Consider the following 14238-nt stretch of genomic DNA (forward strand, 5'->3'; position numbering starts at 1 on the left):
TCCATCCTTCCTTCCTTCCTTCCTTCCTTCTTTCCTTCCTTCCTTCATCCATTCTTCCATCTTTCTTTCTTTCTTTCTTTCTCTCTTTCTTCATCCGGAAGCCTGGGATTCTTGAAGTACTGATTATGCCTGTTAGATCAGCATCCAGGCTGCCATTGCACCACGGATATGTCTTACTCCTGCAGACTGCTCTCTCCCTGGCCCTTAGCTGAGTTTCTTCCTGGAGACTGAGGGGTGCTCCTGGAGTTCCAGGAGAACCAACCAGAGGAGTGCAATGAGGGTGGGCGGCACCAGAGAACTGAATTCTGTGACCTGGGACCAGGAATGGAGCGCACGCATTGGTGTGACAGCCTCACCAGATGCTAAGTTCTACCTGTACCCTTCTCCCCATCACCACCAAGACTTGTCTTGAAGCAAAGGTGAAGATGAGCAGGATTTGAAGCCTCTCATCTATGGAGAGGGGCCTGGAGTCTCTTGCTCGACCTCTGGGATAGGGAGCTGTCCTTTGTGGGACTAGAGTAGACTATTTGGGTCAAAGCCACCACTTTTAAGCAGGAAATGAGCCTTTTGCACAATGATTTATGTTGCTCACCATTCAATAGACTGTAACATTTTCTGCTCAGCTCTCATGGGAATGTTGCTAAAACATTGTGTCCACTTTCACCTCATGAAAAATGGAGGTGGGTTGCACAATGAACCCTAAATGCCAAGGGACATAGGTCCTACCTCCAGGAAAGCCAGTTTTCTTCAGCAGTGCCCAGAGAGGACAGGTGCATTTGGCTTTGAGGGGAAGCAGGGAGGGCTTCTTAGGAGGGAGGAGTCCTGAAGGCTGAATGGAGATCTCTCCTCGGGCCCAGACAGGAAAGGAAAGACTTTGTGAGGTTAGGAAACAGGGAGAACGATCTGAACATACTATGTTCTGTTTGGGAAACTCTGTAACTCCTGCGTCACAGCCAGAGCCTCTGGTCCAGAAACAGAGCCTCGATTCTACTCACTGCCTGAAAATCACAGCCCAGGAGAAGGTGGGAGGGAAGATTTTATTTCACTGAATGAATATGCTTTCTCATTTCCCGTCACCCTGGGGCCTCTGGGGAGCCTTGCAAGCACTCTGAGGGAGTCCTGTGGAGTCTGGAAGCACTGCCTTCTATACTGATAAGCATAACCGAGGCAGGCTGCGTGCTCCCTCTGCAGGGTGGAGTAGAGGATGCCCTGGGGTTTGGCTACTGAAAGGGGTGAACACTCATGCTTCACAAATGAGTCTTAAGACGGTGTGGAGTGGAAGAGAATTGCGTGGGTGTGCCTCGTGCCTGCCAAGGGCTTGTACGTAGAAGATGGCAAGCAGCAACTGGGGAAATGGATCTGTATCACGTGGGGGCTCAGATCAGGGAATGGGGAGACTTAGGGTTGACTCCCAGCTCTGCCCTCTCCTGCTCTGTGGGCTGAAACCAATGTCTATACCTCTTGTGCCTAAGTTTTCTTATCTATATATGTCATCCATTTGAACAGTATTTATTGAGCCCCTTCTCTGTGCCAGACCCTGCCGGATGTTAAGGATACCAAGAATAAAAGGCACTAAATCTTGGCTTCAAGGTGTGTGCCCCATGGTGGGTCAGAGGAGACAGCCTTTGGACCTCTCTAGTCCCATACTATGTGTTCTATTCTGAGATTTGAAAACCCTCCTGAGAAATTCCTAGAGGATCTCTTCTACTTCAGTCTCCTCTCTTTCCAGGTGCTTCGCAAAAGTTGTCCTTGGCCCCCATCCCTCATTCTTTGTCCTTCTGGAGCCCCACCCCCACCCCCATCAGGTTCCCAGGGCTCCAGGGGCAGCCGCTCTCCCCATCTCCCACCTGCTTCCTTCCCTCCATGCCATTGCTGAAGCTGGGGACTCTGATGGAACTACCTAATTCCAGCCAGGGTATCTGTTATTGATTTGCATGTTTACACATTTAATCTGTTACTCCTTTCACGTAACATTTACCTATTAACGGCAATTTCCAACACGTCGATCCCAACATCGATCTCAAGAAGGGTTTGATGGTTCTTGAAAACTCATTGATTACAGAGAAGAAATAAAGGGAAGGGAGGTGTCCAAAACTAGTATTATAGATCTGAGTCTGGGTGATTAAAGAAGAATGGCAGTATTAGCCGATATGGGAAATTGAGTGGGATAATCAGGGTTTTTTTTTTTTTTTGTAATGAATTATTACTCAAATAATATATGCAAACATTATCCTCACTAAAACATGACAACATGACAGTCGTTATCACACTTGATCTTAGCCAAAAGGCCAAGAAGCGATGACAGTCGTTATCAATGACTTTCCAACAAACCCAATACCGTGCTTAGATATAAACACTTTTATTATTTTCATATGTGTTTTTCTAAGCCTTTCTTTTTACACTTAATGAGTGAAGGACAGTGCCCCAACATTGTAAGCTCTATACAAAATAACAATTATTGTTCTTTCTGACAGCGTGCGATTTCACAGTTGGAATCTGCCATAGTTAATGGGTACATTACTCTCTACTGATACATTATTGGGTGCTTGCCATTTTGCCATTATGAATGATGATGAAATTATTGTACCTGCTTCCTGTACACACGTGCCTGTGTTTCTCTACATCAATGAGGCACTCATCTTTTAAATGTCAGTATTTACCATCACCCTGCCATCTGGATGTGTTGCCTCGAAAGTGGCAGTGCCCCCCTACACACGGAGGCAGTGTTTGCGATCTAGTTTAGAGTATGTTGAGTCTGAAGAGTCAGCACAGAGCATCTCTACTTGAGTACCTCGCGATGTTTGGGGAAGATGATGGGGTGAAGGTTTAAGGTTAGATATGTGGAGTTTTAGAGTGATTCTGTAAGATCTCCAAGAGCGTGGGAAGAGTGGGAGGTAATCAGGGCCAAAGACTGATTTAGTGGTGAAGGGAAACATTTGCACCATTGTGCAGAAAGAGAGGAGAGGAAAGCTGTAGGTTAGGGTAACTGTCCACTTAGCCAAGATGGGAAGAGTTTCCAGAATGTTGGACTTTCACTGGTAAAACTGGGTAAGTCTCAGGCAAACCTGGATGAACCTGTCACTCTACTGAGAGGAGGGATCAATTTGAAAGAGGAAGGACACTGTTTTTCCTAAAACAGTGTAAGGAAGGAGGCTCAAGTCAGGTGACTTAAGGCAGCTAGAAAACACACAGATTTTGGAGGGGGAGGCTTAGCTTCTATCCTGGAGGAAGTTTTGAAGCACAGCATGATGGTTCAGGATCTAGCATCACAGGATGATTTGGTTGCAAGCAATAGAGAGCTAACTTCAGCAAGAGGGAAAGTACCAAAAGACTGTTAGAGATTCACAGGAGGAGGAAAGGTTGGGAGCTGGCCCCATCAACACCGGCAGATAGGAGCAGAAACGTGGCTATGATTTCGTGTCAAAGAGAGCTTGGTCAAAACAGTGGCATCCGGGGGCACCTGGGTGGCTCAGTGGGTTGGGCGCCTGACGCTTGATCATGATCTCATGGTTCATGGGATCAAGCCCTGCGCGCTGGGCTCTGCACTGACAGCTTGGGATTCTCTCTCTCCCTCTCTCTCTCTGCCCCTCCTCCACTTGCACACATGCACACACACGCTCCGTCTCTTTCAAAATAAATACAGAAACTTAAAAAAAAAAAATTGGTACCAGATAGCACTGAATAGCCACACTGTCAATAGGGAGAGACCTACTGGCCCAGCTCAACACCTGACCAGGAGAAGGTAGATATCAGAATATCAGAAGATACTCTGATCATATCCTTCCATGATGAATCCAAGAAGACAGAGGTGACTCCTCAAAAGGAAATTAGGAGATTGTCAGAAGGTAGAAATGGATAGCAGTCCACCAAAAACATTAATCGAGCTGCACTATCAGTCCCTAGAGATGGAACTCATTTCCTGGACATTCCATGTGCTGCGTGTATATATTCATATAAATGTAAATGAATGTATTATGTGCAACACAGGTACAGTTTTGTTGGGTATAGAAATGGGTGAACATTCCTACAGAGGCTCATATACTCCATTAGCAGTGAGCAGGATGGGCTATTTTTCCCATACAATACCCTTGGTTTATACCAAGGGCAACCCCCACCCATACTAAGCCACAGACTCTTGTTTGCACCAAGTGGCTCCCACAAGAGAGCATATAAAATGTCCCAGACTTGCTGACATAAACCTGCTCCAAAGATATGGGTCCCTTTGTATCACTGACATCCTCTTAAAAAGTCATCCTTAAGTTTATTTTATGGAAAGAGTTAAACGTTTTTATTTATGTATGTATGTATGTATGTATTTATTTATTTATTTTTAATATAATTTATTGTCAAGTTAGCTAACATAATGGTGTATACAGTGTGCTCTTGGTTTTGGGAGTAGATTCCCATGATTCATCACTTACTTACAACACCCGGTGCTCATCCCAACAAGTGCCCTCCTCAGTGCCCATCACCCATTTTCCCCTCTCCCCTCCCCCCCCCCCCATCAACCCTGAGTTTGTTCTCTGTATTTAAGAATCTCTTATGGTTTGCCTCTCTCCCTCTTTGTATGGAAAGAGTCAAATATTAGATTTAGTAGGGGAACTTTCTGTTTATAGGAATATTACAGCAGTTTTTAATACCATATTATTTGTTTTATAATTCTAGATTTTCTTCATAGATTGGATTTCTTTAAAGTGGAATAAACTCCCCATTAGGGGATTGGCTATCTGAGTTACTTAAAAAAAAAAAAAAGACAACCCTTAGCTTCTTATACCGGATTTTAGACGCACAACATGAATTGGTGACAAAGTGTTTCTGAGTGGAGACCCTGGAGGACCACTTTGGAAACTCTCTGAAACCCATTGGTAATTGGTTCTATCCATCTTTATTCCAACGATTAATGTGCCGACGTCCTTATAATCAGTTGTCCTAGTAATTCCCTTAAATGGGATTTATGCAATCTATTTTACTTTGCAAACCTTCTTTTGTTGCAGGGAATGCAAGTGTGAGCTTTACTCCCAATTCAGAAGCCCGATTAATAAGATTTAGGTATAATTTCAAATAGCAATCCATGAATGCTCTTAACTCTCCCATCATAGGGCCTGTGCTTCCTTTTGGGGACTATTCAGTCTGAGTTGGGGTAAGCCACGCTGGGCTTTCATTAAGGGGCAGGGGTCTGAAACCAAGCCTCCCTTGGCTAGTACTTCACGTCTCTTTTTTTAAAGACAGAGAGAGAGAGAGAGAGAGAGAGGGAGGGAGAGTGCAAGCGGGGGAGGGGCAGAGGGAGAGGGAGACCCAGAATCGGAAGCAGGCTCCAGGCTCCAAGTGTCAGCACAGAGCCCGATGCAGGGCTCGAACTCACAAACTGCGAGATCATGACCTGAGCCGAAGTCAGACGCTTAACCGACTGAGCCCCCCAGGCCCCCCTCGCTTCTCTTTGATCTTTCGGTTAAATCCTGTTGTTGCTCAAGAAAACTCTGCATTTCCATATGTACAGATGGGCTGTCTGGAGATTCTAGCTTGCATTTCTTCTGATGTCCCAGGATTTGCTTTTGCTGTTCCCCCAATACGTAGGATTTGTGTCCTTTGCATTTGACTTGTCTTTTGTTGCTTGCTATTGGCGATGATGCGTGGATCCAGGATCCAGGATCCGATTCTGGATCCATCCAGGTTTTGCCAGGACTTACAATGAGGTGCTGTCTTATGCTCTGAGGTGCTTTACAAGCATACGACGAGAAACTGAGAGTATCGGATGAGATCTCCAAGGAGAAACAGCTCCAAACCTGGGCGATAGGACCTACATAAACCTTTGCCAAGACTCACTTCTGGTAGCCGGACTTGTCATATTCCTTGCTCCCAAGCTGCTGGCCCAGGGGGCCAACGGTCTTAACTGTTCTCCATACAGGCTGGTTTCTGCCTTCACGTGTCATCCCAGGGCTACGGGGGCCAGGCCTATTTTGTGAGAATGGATCTTCTCACCAGCGACACTGCCCACAGCTGCAGTCAGAGAGCGCAAACACCTCGCACAATTGCCGTGACTTGCTCCCACCCGGGGCCTTCGTCAGATGTCACACGATACTCCTTCCTGATGAACTCAAATGTGGCCTTCCAGACCTCAACTAAGAGAGGCACTCACCGATCACGTTTAATTGAAACGGAATTAAAACCCTAGATTAATTAGATCATGTGGGGTGGTGGTTAGGAAAAGGATTCCAACATCTGGCAGTGGATGGGTTCTGATGAGCTTGGATGTCTCTTTGAGATTCTGTAACTTGGTGCGGGGCGCCCTCACCGCGAGCCCTGCTTTGCGTGGAAAGAAAGTGTATCTGTTTGCGTGGAATGCACCCTGTGCTTTGCCTGGGCTTCCTGTTTTTCCAGCTGGTCTCCGTGAAGCTGTGTGGATCCCAGGGTGACCTTGCACAGGCCGGCTTTTCTGCACTAGGTGCTTCATCTGCTTCTAAACTGCAGCTGTCACTCCGAGCGAACTCACCAGCTGATGAAAGCCTCGTCTTTCGGAGCAGAAAATGAAATCTGAAAAGTAAGGCCATGTTGCTGACACCTTTTGGGCAGAGCCTTTTATGAAGGGGGAATGTTAGCTTTCGTGGGTCCCATTTCCATATCCTGCCTGAGCCCCGGCAACCCAGCTGACAGCTGGCAGCAGCTGAGAGGCACCGAGAGCAGAGAAAATCAAAGCTCTCCCTCGCCACCGGAGAGTTAAACCCCAAAGGGCCTGTACAGAATGCTTACTTGGAGAGCTGCAAGGGGCTTTTTATTCTCTTCAGGTTAGCTTTGCTGATATCCAGGGGCTAAGTATAACTGTAAGCATGTGAATTTCAATAAATATGTTTCCTTCAATTACCCAGCTGGACAGTTTAGTTCACCAGAGCCTGTAATCACACAAAAGCTGCCAGGGAATTGTTGTGATTTAGATAATTTCTAATCTCCTCTCTGCTTAACCTGCAGGGGCTATGGGCAGCCTCAGAGACCAGGGGGTGGAGAGAGCCTGTTCTCATCAACCCAGAGAGGCAGTTCCTTGGCTCAGCCTGATGGACTGATGCTGTATTCAGACAGAGAGGCTGAAGAACAGGGTGGGGGGCGAAGGTGTGAGTGTTGGGGTGTGGTTTGGGAGTGAGAAGGTTTGGGGTGTGGTTTGGTGGAGAAGGTAGAGTAGCCATGGGATGGCAGAAAAGAGCTGCTAGCCAGCCTGGGTGCTAAGAAGCAAAAGACCTCCCCCCGCCACCCTCCAGAGGCTCCCCCTCTGAGCGAGGACTCAGATTTGAGTCCCCGATCTTGCACCCAGCACCCCTTCTGCAAGTTCCAGAGGGGCCGTCCATGGTCAACAGAGATCACCATTTTAATGTATTACTTGTAAATGCAATTTGGTAGACTCCTTGCCAACACAGTGTTCCCTGCGATGTCTGTTTAGCTAAACCACTAATTGTATGGAAGATTTCTCCCTAAGTTACTTGTTAGGGGGGGTCAACGATCAAGGGACTCTTTCTCGGTCTTTATGGAAAGCTGCAGAGGACAGTGGGGAGCCAGCGCTGTCGTTTGGGGGCTGGGTAGCCGTGCTGTGAACTTGGAGGCTCTCTCTGGTTGCATGTGTGGTCCAGGGCCGTTGGGATTCTAGACTGCAGGGGAAAAGCATTCCTCAAAGAACAACAGCATTTGTCTCTCCTCTTTCCTGTTTCCTGGATGCTTGGCATCTGTTTCCGTTCTTCAGCGCCTTCTGATTTCCTCTGAGGCAAAGTTTCTTCCTTGTTAAATGCAGTCTGATGGAGAAGTCATTGGAGGTTCATCATCTCATGACCCGGTCTAAGCCAAGGAGGTGAATTCCCCCTTGCAAAGAGACAGGACGCCCGAAAATGGCTGGCATTCCATTGCATCCAGGGACAGGGTGCCAGCCAGTCACTCTCGTTATGGGACAAATGTGGCCCCGGCCTCTTGCCTCTGGAATTCTGCCATTCCCAAGCCCGACTCTCCCAACACCCCTGAGTCCTTTATGACCCATTATCCCTTGAGCTTAACTTAGCCAGAATTGGATGCTCTTCCCTACAAGTAGCAGACTCTGTCACCGCAAAGATCCACATCTGGTCCTGGCAGCAAAGGCATAATGATTCGTTTATTGCAGGTTTTATTCATTCCAGGGCAGGGACTTTAGAGAATTCCAGAATCCTTCGTGTTTTGTTTTGGCTTTTCGTTTTTAAAATGTGGGGAAGCTAAGAAATGAGATGGGTTGACTCGCCTGGCGTCCTGTGGCTGGTTAGTGACAGAGCAGGGACGCCAAGTCAGGACTTGGGTTGAGTCTCAGTTCTTCCTGCGGCAGCCCACATCTGCCTCAGCTGAACGTTCTGGCACCTTTGTGGCCGGTCTGCCCTTTGGCTTGCGAGCAGCATGGAGGAGAGGCACACGGCCAGCAGTCGCGCCCTCTGCAGCGGGGGGCTGGCCGGGGCGTGTGGCAGGGCTTCGGGGAGAGAAGGGAGCTGCGTTTCAGAAAGTACCTTCATCTGCCCTCTGCTTGGTCAGAGAGCTCGAGCCCATGGTGGTTCGAAGTGGCACATAATAAGAGGACATTAATATAAATAGGAAATAAATAAGCAATAACCACAACACGCACATCTCAAGATCACCTTGGAAAAAAGTCCTACAGATCCCCCCGGGGACAGGTTCTTCCTCCCTCTGCCTTATTTCTCAGTGTGACCCACCACCCCCCCTCCAAGGCCCTGCCAGCTGCCATCTCTTCCACTCACTTCAGTGTCTTAGCAGGAAGCTGCCCTCTGACACTCCCCAGGGCCCTGGGTGGGCCCTTCCTCCTGTGAATAACCGCACTAACGAGGGTGACATTTCCACTTCCCCTCCTGTTGGCTTTGTCATCCTACAACATCCCCGGCCTGGTCTCCTGGGATACCTAATTAAAGAATTGACAGTGTTCTTACCAATAGTCATGTTCGGAGGTGAGCAAAAAAAAAGCAAACAAAAAACAAAAAAACCCCCAAAAAACCCCGACGACAACAACAACAAAAGCATCTTTGTATCTGTTGCAGAGGCTTACTTTCCATACGGTAACGTAGCCCACACTGTAGGCTGCACACAGTAGGCAGCCGGTGTTAGACCGCATCTGCAGCCCCTGGGGACACCGTATATCATGGCGCAGGGTAATAATGGATGGTTTTCACGACAACCCAGACTATGTTCATTTGTTACGCTGATGCGTTTACCAAGCATGAGCTGCCTTGTATGTGCTCGGCGCTACGCGAGGAAAATGAAGATACATGAGAGAACAAGAAGACAAGGTCCCTGCTCTCAAGGCGTCTAGGTGTACCGGGCCTCTGCCGTGTGTGACTCACTTTGGACCTGGCCCGTCCGAGTACATTTGCACTCCTTCCAAGCTGCAGTGATTGGCTCCTGGAGGGAACATGACCCAGGGCGGTCCCAGGGAGAGTCAGTCCAGGAACTCTTATCAAGACTCTGGGGACTAAGGTGTTCTTCTTCTGCTAAGAGGCAGAACGGAAGCCTGGAGATTCTCACAGCCATCCTGGCAGCCTTCTGCTTTGAGAAGGAAGTCACACTCCTGAACTCGTCATTGGAGCCCCTGTATCCCATGGTGACAGAGCCACCCACGAAGTTTGCAATTCCACAAGCTAATCAATTCTCTTTTCTTCTTAAGCCAAGTAGAGGTGGGTTTCTCCCTTTGAAATAAAAGTAATCCTGTTACTAATACTACGAGAAGAGTTGATTACTTACCACAACACACTGTCTCAATCGAAAGGCACAGAAATGCCATAGGAGTAGAGCGAGGGGAGAGCCTCACTCCAAAAAGAAAATCGGGGAGGGATTTGGAAAAAGATCCCAAGAAAAGAGACCACTCGGATTTAATCGTGACAGATGAGTGGGAATTGACTGGATACATGGGGGGCATTCCAGGCCATGGAAGAACACACATAAAAACAAGCTCGCATTTCATTTTTTTTTTTTAAGTGGCATTGATGTCCAAAAGGAGGAACGTCCGTTTCATTCATTGAAGAATGTGGGGTAATGATGCCGTATAGTTATGGCTTATGATGCCATATAGTTAACTACTGCTGTATTGATGAGCTAACTATTCCTGGACATCCCCTTCAAGTTCTTTAAGAATTCTGGAAGCAAAACATGCCCACATCGGAGAATGGGATCTGTGGCAGTGGTCCACAAACCTGGACGCTCATGAGAATCGGTTGGGAAAGTGAAAGCCCAGACACGTACACCCCACCTCTGACTGAATGAAACTCAGAGTGGCATCTAGTGTTATATGAAAATTCCTCCGGTGATTTGGCTGTGTAGCCAGTTCTGGTGCACTTAATCTAAAGAGAGGAGAAAAAAACAAAACAAAACAAAAAAACAACCCAATGATAGAAAGCACCAAGATTTGGAAATCAAGCCTATCTGGGACCCCAGGTTCATCATTTTATCCGCAACACTAAAGTTGACCTCATTTGTGAAACAGAAACAATCATATTCATAGAGTATTTATAATTATTTGTGGGATGTTTCCCAGGTACTGGGTGCTATATTATATGCCTGGGATATATTAGTGAATAAAACAGATGAAGATCTCTGTCCAGCAGAGACAGATTGTGAAAATAGTTCAATGGGTAAGTTACATGTGATGCAAATTAATAGGTGCCGGGAGAAAAAGAGAACAAAAGGAAAGGGGGATTGAGAGTGATGGGGGTGGTCAGGGTACGTGAGGCTGGTCAGGGTAGGCTCATTGAGAAGGTGATTTGAGCAAGTACTGAGGGAAGAACAGGAGTTAGTGCTCATGGGTTAGAATCTCACAGGCAGAGGGTTGGGATACTGAGATTCAGAGAGTCACCCCAGGGATGACTCCAAATTCTAGGTCTGAGAAATTGGAAGGATGTAGCTACCATATATGGAGACAGGTGATCAGCTTGTGGATAAAGCAGGTTTTGGAGGGAAGATCAGCAACCCAGTTTAGGACATGTTAAATTGGAGATATCTATTAGATCTCCAAGTGGAGATGTTGAGCACGTGTTGCTTATATGGTTTCAGGTTTGGAGTTTAGAAGAGGTTTCTTAGCTGGAAATGTAAATTTGGAATCCAGCACAGATGAGTTTTGAAAACCTTGGAACTCTAAGAGTCCAAGGAGGGAGAGGGTAACCCTGCAGAAGAGAGGAGGATGAAGAATTGAGCCCTGGAACTCTCCAATGTGGAAATGTCAGAGAGGAGAGGAGGAAGCAGCAAAGGAGACTGAGGCTATCCAGTGAGGTGTTCTGGAAGCCAAGAAAAGGAGTGCTTGAAGGACGAGGGAATGATAAAGTATGTTAAATATTGCCACTGTTGCCATATAAGTAAGAGGAATGCGAAGAATTGACCCTTGGCGTGGAGAAAATTGTTAGCCATGACCAAAGAAGCTCTGAAGGATTGGTGAAGTCAAAAAGTTTTGTCAGAGAGCGTGTGTGAGTTTCCATCACATGATTGTTATGAGGATTATATGATAACTCTAATGTGTAAATTAATTACTATCGTGGGTGGTATTTAGCAATAAATCTTAATCCTCCTTTTTGATCTTGAAACACCTGAATGTGTCTTCATTCCCAAATGAGAGCATAGCCCAATACTACAACGGTGGACATAAACTCAGGGATTTGGTTTGGGATTGCACTGAATCCATAAATCAAGTGGGGAAGAATTTGACATCTTAATAAAATTGAGTCTTCAATCCATGAACATGGAACACCTCTTCATTTATTTAGATCTTTGATTTCTTTCATCAGTTTTGTTGTTTCCACATGTACTTCTTGTACATTTTCTTAGACTCATACCTAATATTTTCCTTGTTTTTTTTGCAGTGCTATTGTAAATAGTATTATAATTCTAGTTTCAAATTCCAGTTGTTCATTGCTGTTATATAGGAAAGCAATTGACTTTTGTGTGTTAGCATTTTATCCTGTGACCTTGCTGTAGTTGCTTATTAGTTCCAGAATATATGCTGATTCTTTGGGATTTTTCACATAGACAATCATATCGCCTCTGAACAAAGGCAGTTTTAGTTCTTCGTTCCCATTTTGTACACTATTTCCTTTTCTTTAAAATTTTTTAATGTTTATTTATTTTTGAGAAAGAGAGAGACTCAGAGCACCAGCAGGGGAGGGGCAGAGAGAGAGGGAGGCACAGAATCGGAAGCAGGCTCCAGGCTCCAAGCTGTCAGCACAGAGCCCGACACGGGGCCTGAACCCACAAACCATGAGATCATGACCTGAGCTGAAGTTGGACGCTTCACCAACTGAACGACCCAGGCACCCCGTTTGTTTCCTTTCCTTATCTTTCCCCTCACCCCACACACTGGCTAACACTTCCAGTATGATGTTGAATAGGAATGGTGAGAAGGGACATCCTTGCTTTGTATGTATCTTAAAAGAGAAGTATCTGGATAGTTGCTCACCATTATGGTGTTTGCTGTGCACTTTTAATAGATTATTTTGGTCAAGTTAGTTTCTCTATATTCTTAGTTTTTTGGGAGTTTTTATCATAAATAGGTGTTGGATTTTGTCAGAACATTTTCTGAATTAGTTGATATTTTGTGATTTTTTTTCTTCCTTTGTTGATGTGCTGCAGTATACTGATTGATTTTCAAATGTTACACCAGCATTCATACCTGCAATAAATCCCACGAGATTGTGGTACATAATTATTTTTACACTTTTTCCCCTCTTAAGAAATTTTCTTTTTTTGCCTTCTCTGATTATAATAGAGCATTTCGTATGATTCCATTTTGTCTCATGGAATACCAATTATACTTACTAAAAAAAAAAAAAATAGTGGTCGCCCTAGAGTTTGCAATATATATATTTAAGTAACCTAATCCCACCTTCAAATAACATTATACAATTTGGCATTTAGTACAACCACCTTATAACAGAATAATCCCAATTCCTCCTTCCTATCCCTTGTGGTATTACTGTCATTCAATCTGCATATCCATATGTCCTAAATACCCAGTATATATACTGTTGTTACTTTAAACAGTTATCTTGTTGATAAATTAAGCATAAGAAAAAACATAACACTTTATTTCACCTTCAATTACTCCTTCTCCAAAGCTCTTCCTTTTCTCATGTAGATACGGATGCTTCAAAATTTTTCTCTTTGCTTTTGATTTTCTGAAGTTTGAACACAATATGTCTAAGTGTAGATTTCTTGGTATTCTTTTTGCTGTGTTCTCAGAGCTTCTTGGATGTGTGGGTTGGTGTCTGCCATTAATTTTGACAAGTTCTCAGTTATTATTTCAAATATGTCTTCTGCTTTGTCCTTTCTTTGCCTTCTAGAATTCCAATTGCATGCATGTTACACCTTTAAAATTGTCCTACTGTTTTTGAACATGCTGTGTTGTTGTTGTTGTTGTTGTTGTTGTTGTTGTTGTTGTTTTCATCCTTTCTTCCCTTTGCATTTTAGTTTGGGAAGTTTCCCTTGACCTCTCTTCAGGTTGGTGATTCTTTCCTCGGTGATATCAGAGGAAAGAATTTTACTGACGAGCCTATCAAAGACGTTTTACGTTTCTGCTACAAAGTTTTTTGATTTCTAGCATTTGCTTTTTTATTCTTAACATTGCACCTCTCTTGATTACATTACATCTGCTCTCGCGTGTTGTTAATTTTTTCCATTAAATCCTTTAACATATGAATCACAGGTATTTTTAAATCCCCTAGGTGATAATTCCACAATCTGTGCCATATCTGTGTCTGGGTCTCATGCTTGTCTCATATCGTCAGACCGTGTAGACGTCTTGTAGCTTTCGTTATCCTTTTTAGTTGTGAATCAGAGATGATAAATCTGATAAGAAGGCCTGAGTAAATAAGGCTTTGGAGTGAGGTTTTATGTTAACCTGGCTAGGAGTTGGCTTGTGGTTACAAGTACCAGAAGCTTTACATTCCTCTCGTGCCCTTGTTTTTGTCACCTCCTTTATCTTTGCGCTTCCCTAAGAATTCCTCTTTTAAAAAAAAAAAAAAAGTTTATTTATTTATTTTTGAGAGAGAGAGAGAGAGTGTGTGTGGGCAGAGGAGGGGCAGAGAGAGAGAGGGAGAGAGAGAATTCCAAGCAGGCTCCATGCTCTTAGCACAGAGCCTGACACAGGGCTCGAACCCATGAACCATGAGATCATGACCTGAGCCGAAATCAAGAGTCAGATGCTTCACCGACTGAGCCACCCAGGCGCCCCCACTAAGAACTCCTCCTTAAATA

At 45.1% G+C, this 14238-nt stretch overlaps 1 long non-coding RNA gene across 3 annotated transcripts in view; it reads right to left on the reverse strand.

Annotated features, from left to right (window-relative positions):
• LOC122206867 overlaps positions 1-14238 on the reverse strand; it is a 38866-nt gene that overhangs the window by 10071 nt on the left and 14557 nt on the right. Inside the window, exon 5 of one of the 3 annotated variants that reach the window (XR_006196603.1) lies at positions 7868-8464. The exons of 1 other annotated variant lie outside the window; for it this stretch is intronic. This is a non-coding gene — a long non-coding RNA (uncharacterized LOC122206867). Of the gene's footprint in view, positions 1-7867; positions 8465-9238; positions 9690-14238 lie in introns of those variants that run through there. One more of the 3 variants, XR_006196600.1, reaches the window with a different exon arrangement.

Source organism: Panthera leo, chromosome E1, assembly GCF_018350215.1.
Source record: "Panthera leo isolate Ple1 chromosome E1, P.leo_Ple1_pat1.1, whole genome shotgun sequence".
Taxonomy (NCBI): Eukaryota; Metazoa; Chordata; class Mammalia; order Carnivora; family Felidae; genus Panthera; species Panthera leo.